Source organism: Podarcis erhardii (genome assembly GCF_964252035.2).
Source record: "Podarcis erhardii genome assembly, chromosome: 11".
Taxonomy (NCBI): domain Eukaryota; kingdom Metazoa; phylum Chordata; class Lepidosauria; order Squamata; family Lacertidae; genus Podarcis; species Podarcis erhardii.
In genome coordinates, this window is record NC_138501.1 from 31,076,648 (window position 1) to 31,093,509 (window position 16,862).

Here is a 16,862-nt window from a genome sequence, read left to right on the forward strand (position 1 = left end):
CTGCTGTGACAGAGTAAGGGCAGATGCTGCGAGAATGGACTGAGGAAAGAAAATATTGAGGAACTACGTAAGATGCAGGGAATCTAAATCATGGTTATCAACCACTCTGAGAGACGATTGTGACTAGAAAGAGGCCAAAAAGCCTCTTAAAGAAACACAAAGAGAAAGGGAGTTATGGGGCACTGGGGCTGCCACACTGAAGGCTCCACTCCTCACAGATGTGGCACAAGCACTATCTGGCACTTGCAAGTTCTGCTGAACAAAGCAGTCAACTGGGCACATAGAGAGCAAGGCAATCCCTCCAGTAACACTGATCCCAAGCTATTATGGGCTTGATATACTAATAGTAAGTCTTTGAAATTGGCTTGGTAGCACATCAGCAGTTGGTGTAGATCTTTAAGCAGAAGAGAAATGTGCTTCCAGGATCTCATCCTTGTCAGCAATTGTGCTGCAGCTTCTGGGCCAACCACACAAAAGTCCCTGGATGTGCATTTGCTTCCATCGCAGTTTGGCAAGCTTAAGCTTTGGAGAGGCTCCTTTGCCTGCAAATTTCATCTGCTTCTGTCAACAGTGAAAACAGCAGCAGTGTGATATGATGGGAGACAGATATCTATATATAGAGAGAGGCATAGATGGAAGCCATGTGGCAATCAGGAACAGTCATTCCCACCCCTGGCCAGAAGTTCTTCCTTAAGCATGATTCCAAAGCTTTCCCCCGCCATGAATGACTTGAACATTGTTGAGGGTCTTCTTGGACCACTTGCTGATTTTTCTAACTATCATATCAATTGTAATGTGCTATGGTAATGCTGTAGGATTTTTAATTCTATTTTTACAGACATGCCACAGACCCCCTGAATGAAGCTGCTGGACTACTGGTGGCCTGTGGACTACAGTTTGGGAGCCCCTAGCATAGATGCCTAACACTGGTCATACAGAGAGTTGACTATAAATATATAAATCATAACAAAAATTAAAAACAAACCTCCGCATCAGTTTTTAAATGGAATAAGATGTGCATGGAATCAAAACAGATGTGCAGCCCTGCCTATGATCCTTCTCCTAGTTTGTGTGCAGAATAGAAGACAGCAATGTTATTTAGGCAACCAAATCTGCTTTCAATGTGTTTCTGAAATGCAAATGCTGTACAAACATCTTCATGTGTGCCAGGGCAAGAAGTTCGACTTAAATCTGTGTACAGGAAGCAAATTGTAGGGAATCAGGGGCTGTACAATGGGATTACCCATCCTATTATTTTCATGGTGCTTCCTTTCTCAATGAGTGATGCAGTCATAAAGATCACGGGTGAGGCAACACATCAGGAGAGTGGTGATCAATGAGTCAGTCCTGGACACAGGACAGAGGAGTGTTGAGCAAACGATCCAGTCTGCTTACAGCGACTGATTAATGCCAGCCTCTGCTCCCTCCAGCAGATGGAAATTACTGTAATGTACTCTATGTGCAGCTGCCCTTGAAGACAGCTAGTGCAAAATGCAGCCATGAGGGTGTTGACTAGCACAACTGTACAAGATGACACAATATCTCCAAAGTGCCTGAGCTCACTCCAAGGTGCTTATTCTGATATATGAAGACCTAAACAGCTTTGGTTCCTTCTATCTCAAGGAGCACCTCCTCCTATATTGTCCTGCCCATGTTTTGAGATCTACCATGGAGCCCTTTTATTTATATCATCACCATACAGGCCTCAGGCTGTACTCAAAACAGGGCCTTCTCAGTGGCAGTACCCTAGCTGTAGGATACTTCTCTCTCTCTGCACGCCCCCCCCCCCGTCACCTTGAGATTAGACTGGCACAGACAATTGGTTAGTTTTGAACACCAAGGCAAAACTCTTCTTTTTCACCTCGCCTTTGTATAAATGTGTGGCGTGAAAGCTGCTATAAACAGATTCACCTGGCACACTCCCGCTGTGCCAGGCATTAGCAGAGTTGAAATACAGTCCACAGCAAAGCTTGAGGAAATTGGCCCTGAGTCTTGATTGATGACTGTTCTAAGCAGATTACTCTCTTGCCTGTCATTAAGCTTAATGATTGCTATTTACAGAGACTGCTGTGGATCCCCACAGCAGCAGATCTGCTTGCATCTCCTCAGCAGATCAAAACCGAAACTCTCTCTTAGTTACACTCACACAACGCACTGTGCATGTCCATGACTTCACTGTCTTATCTTTGCACCTGTGTAAACAATCCAGCTTCACAGCCAGAGTTTCATCCTACATGCAGAAACTCACAAAGACAGTTTTCTGAAAATGAATGACCAATACCCCCAACAAAATGAGGGATAACCAACGGGACACCCTGAAGATGTTGCTGGAATACAAATCCCAGTATCTCTGATGATTGGCTGTGCTGGCTGGGGCTGATGGGAGTTGCAATAAAACAACATCTGGATGGCTATCCTGGAAAGTTTTAACTTTGCATTGTTTCTACATCAATAATTGTCCGAAACCTGCTATTTGCCTCATTTTTTAATATTCCAAAAAGTGCTGGGTTCTGCTCCGTAACTCTCTGACAATTTAATTCCTCCTACTGTGAAAGGGCAAGGCCTCTGGGGAGACTTGCCGCAGATAATGGATGACCCTCAGTTCTGGAAGCAACATTGAGATGTGGGCAAGGCAGAGAAGGTGTCAGGAGAGGGAGAAAAGGACAAGACTAGGCCAGCTGGTTGGCTTCCATCAAGTTCCATCCAGGTGGAATACACTTCCTCCCCTTGAAGACTTCTTGAACAAGGAAGTTGATACAGACTGGGAATGAGGAAGGTGTACTGGAAAGGAGGGTCAGTAAGTGCTTTAAACTCCAACAGAGTTACCTCAGGCAGCTCAAGAGAAGTCCCAGTAATTTGTTGGGACCCTTCTCCCTACAGAGGGTGAATTCTGAGCGGGCTTCTGTAAGCTTTACAGCAGACTTTTTATTTATTGACATGCCAATTTGTAAAACTAGGAGATGATGGCAATGAGTTTCATACTGAACATCTTGCTTCACTCTAGATTTTGGCATACCCTCAAAAGTTTGACGGAGGAAAATAGGTACAGTGGTACCTCGGGTTAAGAACTTAATTCGTTCTGGAGGTCTGTTCTTAACCTGAAACTGTTCTTAACCTGAGGTACCACTTTAGCTAATGGGGCCTCCTGCTGCCGCCACACGATTTCTGTTCTCATCCTGAAGCAAAGTTCCTAACCCGAGGTTCTATTTCTGGGTTAGAGGAGTCTGTAACCTGAAGTGTCTGTAACCTGAAGCGTCTGTAACCTGAGGTACCACTGTATAGTGGTTTCAATTAAGCAAACAAGAGCTTTGTAGCATAGTGGCCAGCAGCTTAGAGCAAGCAACTCCCATATAATAATAATAAATATCTTGGACTGTGATAAAATGTTCACTTCAGAGATGCTTTTCCCTGCAGGCCAGAATACCAAGTTTTTAAATAGCTGCTGCTTGTTCTTTACAGTGGTGCCTCGCAAGACGAAATTAATTCGTTCCGCAAGTTTTTTCTTCTTGCGAGTTTTTTGTCTTGCGAAGCACGGTTTCCCATAGGAATGCATTGAAAATCAATTAATGCGTTCCTATGGAGACCGCTTGCCAGGCTGGCGGTGCGGAGAAAGGCTTTTCTCCCCACCGCAAGCCTTCAGGACAGGTACGGGAACAGAGGGGAAGGCGCGCAGCGCTTCTCCTCTGTTCCCGGGGCTTGCGGTGGGAGGAGGGTTTTTCCTCCCCACCGCCAACATTCAGAAGAGCATTCTGAAAGTTGGCGGTGGGAAGGAAAACCCTCCTCCCACCGCAAGTCTTCAGGACAGCCATCCGAAGGCTGGCGCGGGGAGAAGGTCTCTCTGCCCCACCGCCAGCCTTCAGAGCAGCCATCCCAAGGCTGGCACGGGGAGAAGGTCTCTCCACCCCACCGCCAGCCTTTGGAGCAGCCTTCCGAAGGCTGGCGGCAGGAGGAGGTCTCTCCGCCCCACCGCCAGCCTTCGGAGCAGCCATCCCAAGGCTGGCAGTGGGAGGAGGTCTCTCCGCCCCACCGTCTCTCCGCCCCACCGCCAGCCTTCGGAGGAGCCTTCCGAAGGCTGGCGGCGGGAGGAGGTCTCTCCGCCCCACCGCCAGCCTTCGGAGCAGCCATCCCAAGGCTGGCGCGGGGAGAAGGTCTCTCTGCCCCACCGCCAGCCTTCAGAGCAGCCATCCCAAGGCTGGCGCGGGGAGAAGGTCTCTCCACCCCACCGCCAGCCTTCGGAGCAGCCTTCCGAAGGCTGGCGGCAGGAGGAGGTCTCTCCGCCCCACCGCCAGCCTTCGGAGCAGCCATCCCAAGGCTGGCAGTGGGAAGAGGTCTCTCCGCCCCACCGTCTCTCCACCCCACCGCCAGCCTTCGGAGGAGCCTTCCGAAGGCTGGCGGCGGGAGGAGGTCTCTCCGCCCCACCGCCAGCCTTCGGAGCAGCCATCCCAAGGCTGACGGCGGCAGGAGGTCTCTCCGCCCCACCGCCAGCCTTCGGAGCAGCCTTCCGAAGGCTGGCGGTGGAAAGAGGTCTCTCCGCCCCACCGTCTCTCCGCCCCACCGCCAGCCTTCGGAGGAGCCTTCCGAAGGCTGGCGGCGGGAGGAGGTCTCTCCACCCCACCGCCAGCCTTTGGAGGAGGTCCGAGGACAGTGGGGAAGACGCGCTGTGCTTCCCCGCTGTCCCGGAGATTTCCCTATGGGCTTTCGTCTTGCGAAGGAAGCCCATAGGGAAATTCGTTTTGCGAAGCACCTCCAAAACGGAAAACCCTTTCGTCTAGCGGGTTTTTCGTCTTGCGAGGCGTTCGTCTTGCGGGGCACCACTGTACTTTCATACTGTTTGTTACATTGATAACAAACTTCAGGACTCTGCACTAGCAAAATTGTGAATTTCAGTTCTCAAGTAAGGTGAGCCAGCCAGATTGGTGAAAAAATGCCAATAAAATAAAAATAAACAAAAAATAATAAAGGAAAACAGCAATTTGTAACACTCCCCAAAAAAAGCTCCAGCATTAGGCACAGATTTGGGGTGCACACAGACATGCTTAGAATGACAAGCAGCAAGTGTATTTTGACCATGGGGGTGAGGTCTGTTTCCCCTGCCTTTGCTTCTCAAACCTCATTTTTTCAGCCTTAAATTCAGTTCTCTGTTTCCACTTCAGATTGCAATTTTTAGAAAGTCCTTACAAAAATTCATTAGCATTTAGTGCAGATTTATCCTAATATACACACGTTTGTATGCAATTTTGCCTACTATACACATCTTTGCAAAGCAAGTTTCACTAACACGATACATTTCTGTATGCTATCTTTTATAAATATGTGCATTCTTTGCACACTTTGCCCCACTATATGTATTTTTGTACACATTGGTTGGCTGGGGAGGTGCATCACAAAATTCAGAGAAGTGTGAATTTTGAAGGGTAGCAGTGTTTTTGTTCTCATATAGTTTTGGAAATTGTAAATTATTGCTGACATGATGTGTGCAACCACAGTGGCTTGTGCCCACGGTGAACATGAGTACTTTTGCCTATTAATAGGCAGAGAGGAGTGTTATGAGCTCCGCTGACTGATAATTGTGAATAGGTTTAATCGTGATGGGTTTGCCTTAAAGGGATGCCTGATTAGTGTCTGGGATTTGACAAAAGAATGTTAATATTTCTTAATGGCTGTGGATAGTTCCCTGAATGGGTTATTCACTTACTGTGGTGGGGTCCCAGACACCGCTTGGCAGAATATGAGAAGCAGCAGTTTCAAAACAGCATTAGCCCTATTCAGTTATTCAGGCAAATGCACCCCTCCCACAGTTATAAATATTCAATATCCAGGATACGTAGACAGCTGTCTTATACCAAGTCAAAAGATGGATGCTTAACCATGGGGATTGTCTACACCAACCCAACTGGCAGTGGTTCAACAAAGCTATAGGCTAGAATCTTTCTCAATCCTACTTGACAATGCCAGGACTTGAACCTGGGTCGTCCATGTGCTCTACCACTGAGCCACAGCCCTCCCAACTGTCTCCACTTGGTTATTGCATGCATGGAAGAAGGAGCAGGCTCATGCAGCCAGCATTAGCCCCATTTCTCATATGCCCAGTGGCCATGTTTTGCAGAGGCCACATGGTTGGCGATAGTCTAAAAGGGGACGCTATGCATACACAAATGGATGTTTAAGGAAGTTTTTAGTGTTTGATATTTTATTGTACAGTGGTACCATTCCAGAGCCCCGTTCGCATCCTGAAGCGGGTCGTGATTTGCTGCTTCTGCACATGCTTGTGATGTCATTTTGAGCATCTGTGCATGCATGAGCGGTGAAACCATGTTCCATTACTTCCGGGCTGCTGCAGAGTGCAACCTGCAAAAGCTCAACCTGAAGCAACTTCAACCCGAGGTATGACTGTATTTTTAATATTTTGTTGGAAGCTGCCCAGAGTGGCTGGAGAAACCCAACCCGATGGGTGGGCTATGTATGTATGTATGTATGTATGAATGAATAAATAAATAAATGTCTTGATTAGGGAACTCTGATTGGTTATGCTTCCTGCTCATGTGACCAGGAGTCCTAATTTGGCCTGTGAGGTCATTTGCTCCCAGACATGCCTACCTGCCCCACCTCTGACATCACACCTGATATCTGGTGTGGGGCAGGTAAAGCTGTGCCTGCAAAAGAAAGGGAGCATTATAGGAAGCTCCTGACTGCTGCTCCAGCAGTGAGGCTTTCATTCAGCGCTTTTCAAATTTGGCTGAATTTAGATTCAGGGCCAAATGCCTCCCCTGCTTGTGGCAGAGCTCTTCCTTTACAGACATGGTTCGCTTCAAGATTAAGAATCATAACTCCCTTCAGGACCACTTAGACACTAAGTTGTTGAAATAAATAAGAAGAAATGAAAGAACTGAGAGTGCACTCCTGATTCTTTCCTTTTCCGTCACCTTATGTTGTGGTGATGATAGATGATTGGCAGCCGGATGGCCCCGCCCACCTGTCCAAGTAGCCCACGAGGGTAGGAGGGAGCTTAGGATCCAGCCAGCCATCTGGAACCAGCTGCTAAAGGCACAATTCCACCCCCTGTTTCATGTGCACAGCCAATAGGTGGAGGGGGGAGTGTCTCTGGCTCCACCCCTCATGCCAGCATTGAAGTGAATGACCAGAAGGGCAGATGGCAGACATGGAGTATGGGATCCTCTGCCTTGTAAGAGGGCCCACTTGCTTCCACTTGTTGTCTGCTTCTATGTTTGTAAATGAAGCCAACATCACAAAGGCACCTGGAGTGCAGGCGCGCCGGGTTTTGCCCAACATTGTGTGGCCCTGGTGTGTGATGTCACACGGTGTCAGGCTTCAGGGAATCTGATCCCTCCCACGCTGGGCAACCAAGAATTAGGTAAACGAGAAGAGTTCTTACCAAGTCTTTTATTCAGTATTCACAGAGAGAGGCTTTGAAAAGTTTCTCTATTGCAGTAATGGCGTTACTCCAAGTAAAGCCCTGCCCCCTCCGTCTCTCCTATTATACATCATCCCTTCATTGGCTGATCTGTGCTTTCTCCCTCTGAGCTTTCTGTTCTCCTATTTTCAATGCCCACTGGGACCTGGGAGCACTGGCGGAAGAAGAGGGATGCGGGGGGAGCGCACCGCCCCTGGCAGTGTGATCCCAGTGGGGTGCCATCGTGGCTGCCCCCTGCCTGCGCTGGGTGCCACACCCCTGCAGGTGGGGTCCCATGCCCCCAGGACATACGCCATGCCCCCAGGGCACACACCAGCCCCGTCCCCGCCTGCTCTCTGCCCCCCGGTGTCGGAGCATGAAGCTTCGCCCATTCCTGGAAGGGGGGGTCTGGAATGCTTTCTAAAGACACTGTCTATCAGCTGTCTCTCTCCTGAGGCTTCTTCTTCCTCCTGCTCCTCTCCCAATATTTCCCAGCTTCTCCCCTTTGCAGCCTCTGAACTGTGACCTTCTGCAAACCACTGTTCTAAATCTATACTGTCTCCCTCTTCTCCAGGAAGTGTAGGAGGGGGCGGCGGTCTCCACCATTCCTCCTCAGTCCAGTCCCTGACACACAGTAGAAGGAGACCCGACGGGGCCTATCTTGCCCTCTGAAATGCATGATGGGGCCTAGTCGCAGCTGTAGGAGGGCTCCCACAGTGAAAGGGGGGGTGCTTGGCTCCCATGGCCCCACATAGATGGCATGCCTGTGGAGTGTCTGTGTGCTCTCTCAGCCCAAGGAAATAAAACCTGGCAATGTTGCCCATAGAATATCTGCCTGTCCAAGAACTGATGAAGGCTTTTGTCAGTACCTTTCGTCAGACTGGGGGCAGAAGGGGGCCCTGCAAATGGAACACAGAGACCACTCTTAAAATGGAGCATGTGGGCTAGATCGAAAACAATACCTAGTAATAACTGTTTTAAATATTAGCTTCTTAAAAAACACACACAGACACACACCAAAAAACACTTGGGAAACAGGGAGCAGGACACTCCTGCAGGCAGTTATTAAGCCGATGGGTTAAGACACCATGTGTTAAGTGCAGCAGGGAATGCAAAATGGGCATAGAAGGAGAGCGTCAAGCTCTGGAAAAGAGAAGCTGGTTTTTTCTGCCTCGTGGGCACAGACTGTCCAGAGGGACCTGGAAGCTGCTGCTCCTGCTGCCCGTATGCCCTGTGTGAGCCACCAAGCATGCTGGTGACTGGCATCATGCCCAACAGCAAGCTTACAGAGAAGCAGGAGGTGCAAGGAGAAGCCAAATTGTCTCTGGGTCATTCATAATAATAATAGTACCCACTAGCCACCAACTGAAGAGACATCATTTGGTGTTGAAATCGCCTTCCCTCTACCCTCCCTTTTCCCTTTTGCATTCATTTGTTCTCCTTGTGCCACAGTGCCTTCCAGGCCTCAGCCTCCTCGTGTGCATATAAAAACAACATCCCTCTCCAAATGAATTCCATGTCTGCAGTGCTGCTGGCTTGCACACTTGGAGCCGCTCGAATTTTTTTGGCAGCCTGCGTGCAGCTTTTTACGATGGTGGTGGGAGGGAAGCGGCTTCTCTGTGCAGAAGAGGATCCATTAAAGATTCATGGCTGATGAATAATAGAAAATTCAGTCCTTTGATTGCGCCGGGCACACCACGTAGACCTCGGTCCTCATGAAGCTAATTTACAGCAGCTTTTGCAGGGATTCAGAAAACCGCAGTGTGGGTTTTTGATTAAAACAAACACGCGCACAAAAAGGCAGGGTTATGGTCCAGCCCTCTGGATGGTTTGCACATGTCAACTTTGATTTGATAGGGAGCAAAACTTTGGCCCCTTGACACCCCCCCCCCCACAATTTTAGCCACACTGTAGCCCTCTGCCTCCAGCCTTTGAAAGTCAGTGACTAAGGGGACAACACAAAAGGTAAGGAAACAGGGCTCCCCTTTGATGCCTACCCCACTGCAGTTCAAGCAATGCCTTTCACAATTTGTAATCAGCTGTAAGGTAAAGGTAAAGGGACCCCTGACCATTAGGTCCAGTCATGGCCGACTCTGGGGTTGCGGCGCTCATCTCGCTTTATTGGCCAAGGGAGCCAGCGTACAGCTTCTTGGTCATGTGGCCAGCATGACTAAGCCGCTTCTGGCGAACCAGAGCAGCGCACGGAAATGCTGTTTATCTTCCCACTAGAGCGGTACCTATTTATCTACTTGCACTTTAACGTGCTTTTGAACTGCTAGGTTGGCAAGAGCAGGGACCGAGCAATGGGAGCTCACCCCGTCGTGGGGATTCGAACCGCCAACCTTCTGATCGGCAAGTCCTAGGCTCAGTGGTTTAAACCACAGCACCACCCACGTCAACAGTAGGTGGACCCAAAGCTAAGAATACGGGGAGACAGAGCCAATGGTAAATGGAGCTAGCTTTGGGCATATTTGCACCACAGCAAAAATGGACATTTTTATACCTTCCAAAGGCCCTGGAGATCTCGGGAGCCTTTTTGGGTGCTGCGCTCTCACACGCTCTTGACTGAAAAGACACTTTTTCAGGACTGTGATCTTACGCATGCTGAAAAACCTGCGTTTTTGGGTGCCATGTGAACACTCCTCCCCCATGCTTTTTTCAGGGTGAGAGTGAGTGTGGGTCATGTGACACTCCCGGGAGTGCATCCCAGAAGTTGTGTGTCCTGGTTTTGCATCAGAAAAAAATGGAAGATACACATTTCCACAATCTTGTTTATCCAATATTTCCCCATACTGTTGTAGAAGAACCACACACCTCCTTTACCTTGGGGGGGGGGGGGCGAGATTTTTTGTGTTGTTGCCTGTTTTGCATATCTTGCTACAGGTTCTGAATCATCAATCCATTAACTCTCCCTAGACCTTCACAAACAAACACATTTCTGCAACAACAAAAATTAATTCAGGAATGGGAATTGCAAAGTGCACACAAAGACACTAATCCGTGGTCACATCAGAGTGCAAGACGCCAAAGGGAACAAAATCTAGACAAGCAGAGGAACTGGAAGTGGTTGAAATTAGAGGAAGGCTCCGCCAGAAATGAACAGCAACCAAGACAAAATAAAAACAAGGAGGAGAAGGGCAGGACCTTGTGACATGGATGCACATAACAAGAACGAGGCGTGGTTTGAAGGTGGGGGCAAAAACTGTGCCAGTGGAAGAACTGCGAAATGGCAAATACATGCTGCCTGGAAAATTGGTTCTAAAACCTGACTGTATCACTGATGTTTTAGCCATGTAAAAACCATCATGCCCTCCAATAAACTGAAATGATATATGGCTCATCAGAGAGAGAGAGAGAGAGAGAGAGAGAGAGAGAGAGAGAAGCAGGTGTTGGAGACGGTGTGGATGTGTATTAAGTCTTGTTTTGTCCCCTTCCTCCTCCTGAGTTCTACAAGGGTAAAACTGAGACTAAAGAGGAGGAAGTTCACAGCCAGGGCCACCCCCCCCCCAGGTTGGTTGTAAGAAGGCAGGCAGGCAGGTAGGAGCTGACAGGCAGCAGACTCAGGTTGGCAGAGCAGTGCCCCATTCACCATAATAAAGAAGCCTCAACTGAAAAATAACAACCTTTCCATTTTTATGTGGTTACAAGCATCTTGTTCTGCTTCTATTACAGTATATTCAAAGTAACTTCATAACTCAAAAATACATGTCAATCACAGAGTAATTAATTAAGCCATACTTGCATTTGGCAGGGTTAAAAATGATAATTAAATGCCCTTTAGAATCAACTGCATGCTGTACAACTGCTTAGTTATAGAGTTTTAGCTTCCACGTCTAATTTCCTCATTTTTAAAAAGATTTCCTTAAGGCTTCCCTCCCCCCCTTCACTTGTGTTGATGGAAGAATACACAGATAAGTGCTGTATGCTTGAATGACAGTTTATATCTTGGATGTCATTCAAACATTGCCTCTGAGATGTTATCCTGGAATTAATTATATCCAATGCAAAATGCCCTTTATGTTTGTTTTTGTCATGATGACTGTCTTCCTAATTGGATATTGAGCGACTCTTTATGTGAGTTTCACTTGGTATCACTGGAACCGCTTTTGCTCTGCACTTGCTGCCAATCTCAGTGACAGCAGGCTCTTAAAAAGGTCAAAATTAACAAAGGCCAATTGACAGATTATCACTTGCAACTGAACTGGGGTCAATCCACAACATACATTTCAAGCATTCTTATGGCACTTTAACAGTTGTGGCTTCCACCAAAAGAATACTGAGAAACTTAGTTTGTTAAGGATGCTGGGAATTGTGGTCTCCTAATAACTCCCAGCACCCTTAACAGACTACAGTTGTACCTTGGATCCCAAATGCCTTGGTACTCAGACGTTTTGGCTCCCAAACACTGTAAACCCGGAAGTGAGTGTTCTGGTTTGCAAATGTTCTTTGGAATCTGAACATCCCCCGGGGCTTCCGCAGCTTCCAATTGGCTGCAAGAACTTCCTGCACCCAATCCGAAGCTGCGCTTTGATTTCCGAACGTTTTGGAAGTTGAACGGACATCCGGAACAGATTCTGTTCAACTTCCAAGGTACGACTGTACAGTGCAACAGAAGGGGAGGGGTAAAGAAACTGCTTCCTCCCTTCCTCCAAAACAGCAGCCTCTCAAGTTAGGTCAATCATATTCAAAGCTCCGTAGGCTGCCACCACTTCCCTCAGAACCCTTTACCACCGGCTGTAATCCCTGAATTTCTGTGGGGACAGACAGCATAGTAGGTCTGCAGGGTCACTTTCATTAACAGCAAATCCCACCCTTCTATCTCGGGGGTAGTTTTCACTAGCAATGCTCTGTGGATTATTCTGTAGTTAATACCTCTTGTCTTGTCAGGCTGATTAAATGGATAAGTAGCTATGCCATTTGTATGTTGTTTGGCCCTCTTGATTTTTCATTACCAGCATGAGAATTTTTTAAGCCTCCTTTCTAAGACTTCTTATGAACAAGTAGAAAGCCACAGTGAACTTAAAATAAATCTAAAAACAGATGCCTGCTTAATTATACAGTCATCGGAACAAAGGTTAATTATGAATAAAGACCTTGCTCAGCTATAGTTCAAATTGGCCAGAAGGCTCCCTGCTAAATCTGCAGATAAGCAGATTTTGAGTCTCAGAACAATCTGCAGTCAGAGCTGCAATGTGACCAGTTAGGTTATACTGTAGTTATTCTATGTATACACGTGTTGACGCTTCCAAGAGCCATTGTAAGGTTGAGGCACTGCCTTTTCCAATATTATAGCTGGTTTAGAGAGCTGTAGAATAGGGCTGCCATACATCCGGATTTCCCCAGACATTACCAAGATTTCAAAGGCGGAATTGACATCTGGGGGGAATTTCTGAAAGGCGGCACTTTGTCCTGGATCTTAGGCAAGTCAATCCATTTTCAGTGGTTACTTTTTGAAATACAGTGGTACCTCAGGTTACAGACACTTCAGGTTACAGACTCCTTTAACCCAGAAATATTACCTTGGGTTAAGAACTTTGCTTCAGGATGAGAACAGAAATCATGCGGCGGTGGCGTGGCAGCAGTGGGAGGTCCCATTAGCTAAAGTGGTGCTTCAGGTTAAGAACAGTTTCAGGTTAAGAACGGACCTCCGGAACGAATTAAGTACTTAACCCGAGGTACCTCTGTATGTCAACCCTATGTAGAATCAGGTTGCTTCAATCTTTTTCCTTCCTTCATGGGCCCATTCTACCTTTAATCCTGTTGACCCTCACCATCTGAGTTTGCTGTTAGAAAGTATATTTATATATGCATGAATATTTGTGTGCTCCTTAGTTGTTATACACCTTTTCTACATCTCATTTCAAAATGGTACTTTTGACTAGTGATTGCACCCAACCAAGTTCGACTCAGAATAGACCCATTAATGGAAATTAATGAACCTAAGTTCCATTACCTTCAGTGGGTCTGCTCTGAGTAGAACTAGCGTTGGGTACAGCCCCCAGGCACTGTTTGATTTTGGCCTCGCAAGGAGGAGTACAACAGAAAAAGCTCTGGTCGAACAAGCACACTGTGGGAACCGAGCATGTCTCACCCTGTAAGCTGCCTGGATAGAAAACCAGCCTGGGAACCATATGCTCCCTGAGTCACTATGAGCTCCTTATACAAAGAGTATAAGATAAAGCTGCAAATACCAGGCCTATCCTTTTACTGCTGTTTTATGGATTATACCTGACAGGTTGTGCACTCCCTCACGCCAGTGCTTTAGTGTGTATCTGGCATGATGGTTTGGAAGACAAAAGAGGACAAGTGCATGGCTATTATCGCTCATGCAGGCTGCTGCCTCCTCCTGCTGCTGCAAGGCTGTCTGCTTCCCACACCTACCCATCGATTGTGTGGTACAGATGGAATACTGTCGTTTTGTCGCTTGAAAAGGAACTTGAAGGAATATAGTCAAAGGTGGCTAAAGGAAGACCCCAGAGCCTACAGAGTCTACAGTACTGAGTGTTATGTCAAAGTTATCAAGAGCTCACAAATAAGAAGTCAAAGGTTAGGTCACCTCAAAGATCAGTGGGAGTCATCCCAAACATCTTTGAAATTGAGTAGTGATGTTACCTTCTCTCTCTCTCTCTCTCTCTCTCTCCCTCTCTCTCTCTCTCTGCAGACAGGAATAAAGCAAGTGACATTTGGTGTGATGCTCTGGGAAAGAAGATGCCGTAACTATTTTAAGATATGCAGTCAAACCTCATGTTACATTTGCTTCAGGTTGCGCGTTTTCAGGTTGTGTCCCGCAACAACCTGGAAGTACCGGAAAGGGTTACTTCCGGGTTTCACCACTCGCGCATGCGCAGATGCGAAAAATGATGGCATGCGCATGCGCAGAAGCGGCAAATCGCTAGCCGTGCACGCACAGACGTGGGTTGCATTCTGCTCATGTTGCGACCAAGCCTCTGGAACAGATCCCGTTTGCAACCAGAGGTACTGCACACACACACCAGCAGCCAGTAAACAAAAATCCTACAAGGAAAGAAAAGAACATGAGAACATAAGGAGGACCTGCTGGATCATCTAGTCTGTTCTCACAGTGGCCAACCAGATGCCTGTGGGAAACCAGCAAGCAGAGTCTGAGCACAAGAGCACTCTTCCCTCCTGTGCTTACCAGAAACTGGTGTCCAGAAGTGTACTGCCTGCAACTACGGAGGCAGAGCACAGCCATCATGGCTAGTAGCTATTCATAGCCCTCCTCCATGAATTTGTCTAATCTTTTAAAGCCATCTAGGTTAATGGCTGCTCCGCCTCCTGTGGGAGCAGGTTCCATAGTTTGACTACATGCTGCAAAGTCAAGGAAGCATGGGAAATCAGAGGAGAAAATTAAATTTCACAATTTGTAATTTTCTGAGCAAAAGAAATCATATACCTCACCCCGCAGTTTTCATGCATCATTAGCATACAGCTGGAATCATTAATGTAGCCTCAAACAAGTGGTCCAATATTATTTCAAGTTGCTTTTTTAAATCACAGGGTTTGAAGTGTTTGTCTTTTTCAGTCTTTCAGTAGGGTTTTAAATTGAAATCCGGATTACAGATTGATGGCAAGCAAAATGAAATGAAGGAGGCGTATCCTTCATATATTTCATATATCGCTATCAAAGCTTTGAGAAGAATTTGTGTGGAGCTGGGATGTTTCTAGTTAGCATGTACACAGTTTCTCAAACCAGAATAACAACATAATGACAATGTTAACTTTTTGAGTCAGGAGGAAACACTGTCCACTAGTGTGGACAGAAAGCACTGAAACAGAGTCCAGCTGAAAATGCTCATGCACAAAAGTGCACAGAAAAACTAGATTTGTGCACCCACATGCGCATTAATGCTCTGGTGTATACACAGCCTTAGAAAAACAGACCCCATGGATTCCAGTAGCAGTTTCTTTCAGTGGATCACAGAACACCCGGGGGGGGGGGGGTGTCAAAGGGAGAAGAGAAAGATTGTGACTGAGGAAGGCAGGCTTATAACACCCCTCCCTATATGCCGCATTCCCAAAGAAATCAATGCCCTTCATGGGGGAGCTCTGCCAGGGAACAGCATCCCCATGGGCCCACCTGAACAGTAGGTGGGTGGAAGCAGCATTCCCACTACTGGTTGGCAGTAGACTGTGGGGCATTTTATGGACAGGGAAGAGACACGGTTGAGCTGGCACAAGATCTGTTGGACCCTACTGCTGTCCCATGATGGCAATGGGCTCAATCTGGGCATCTAAGCTTCACCACAAGGAAGGAGCATTTTCCCCTACTGTCGGGCTCCTGGCCAGGTAATGTAGCCCTGGCCATGCTACTCCCTCCAGCGCTGCTGCTGCCAGCCAGGTGTTAGGATTTCACCCTTAGTTTCTAATGCCATCTTTGGCATCATGTAGTTTGACCCTCAGGGACGCAGGTGGTGTTGTGAGTTAAACCACAGAGCCTAGGACTTGTCGATCAGAAGGTTGGCGGTTTGAATCCCCGCGACGGGGTGAGCTCCCGTTGCTCGGTCCCTGCTCCTGCCAACCTAGCAGTTCAAAAGCAAGTCAAAATGCAAGTAAATAAATAGGTACTGCTCTGGTGGGAAGGTAAACGGCGGTTCCGTGCGCTGCTCTGGTTTGCCAAAGCGGCTTAGTCATGCTGGCCACATGACCCAGAAGCTGTACGCTGACTCCCTCGGCCAATAAAGCAAGATGAGTGCCGCAACCCTAGAGTCAGCCACGACTGGACCTAATGGTCAGGGGTCCCTTTACCTTTACCTTTAGTTTGACCCTCAGCCCCTGCTCCTTCCAAGGATTGTGCTATGAGGTCCATAATAAAATGCTCCCCTCCCCACCCGCCTGGAGAATTATCCTTATTTCTTGTGTGGTCCAAGTGAACAAGGCTATTTTATCAAAGTATGTTGGCGGTATATGAATCTAGATGGTTAATCAATAGCTGGGCTGTGCTAATTGCCCAAAACTAACAGCAGCAGTAATAGAACGGTTTCTTTAGAAAGCCCCACACAAAAGGCCTTCTGTGGGACGTGGGCCTATGCGCCGCCTGACTTTTCAGCCCCACGCTGCTCTAAATTGGCTCCTTTAGGCAAAGGTCACACTGTGGTATCAATTACTTGCTACTATCTGGAAAATTTAATTTCATGCTCCACAGTGGGTCTGCTTTCTTTTCAACAATGATTGGCAACTGTTTGGTAATAGGAATAGCCTTAAAAAAACACACCCAAAAACTTGAAGTGATTAAAAGCTAGAAGCTCCTCGAATCATGACGGCAGCTTCAGATTGCCAGCATCATCAAGTCCTCACTGGTACAGTGAGCACCATGGCAGCCATTTTGTGCTGGCACCCACAGCACTTTTATCCATATATGAGGGCTGGTATCTCAAATCTAGAGAGATAGAGAGACAGATACTGCATTGTTTCTGGCTTGCCACTGGGCCAG

General features: G+C 47.4%; 1 pseudogene across 1 annotated transcript in view; it reads right to left on the reverse strand.

The window, feature by feature from the left end:
- The window catches only part of LOC309352632 (craniofacial development protein 2 pseudogene), a 244,138-nt pseudogene that overhangs the window by 155,742 nt on the left and 71,534 nt on the right, over positions 1 to 16,862 (reverse strand). The window lies entirely within an intron of this gene.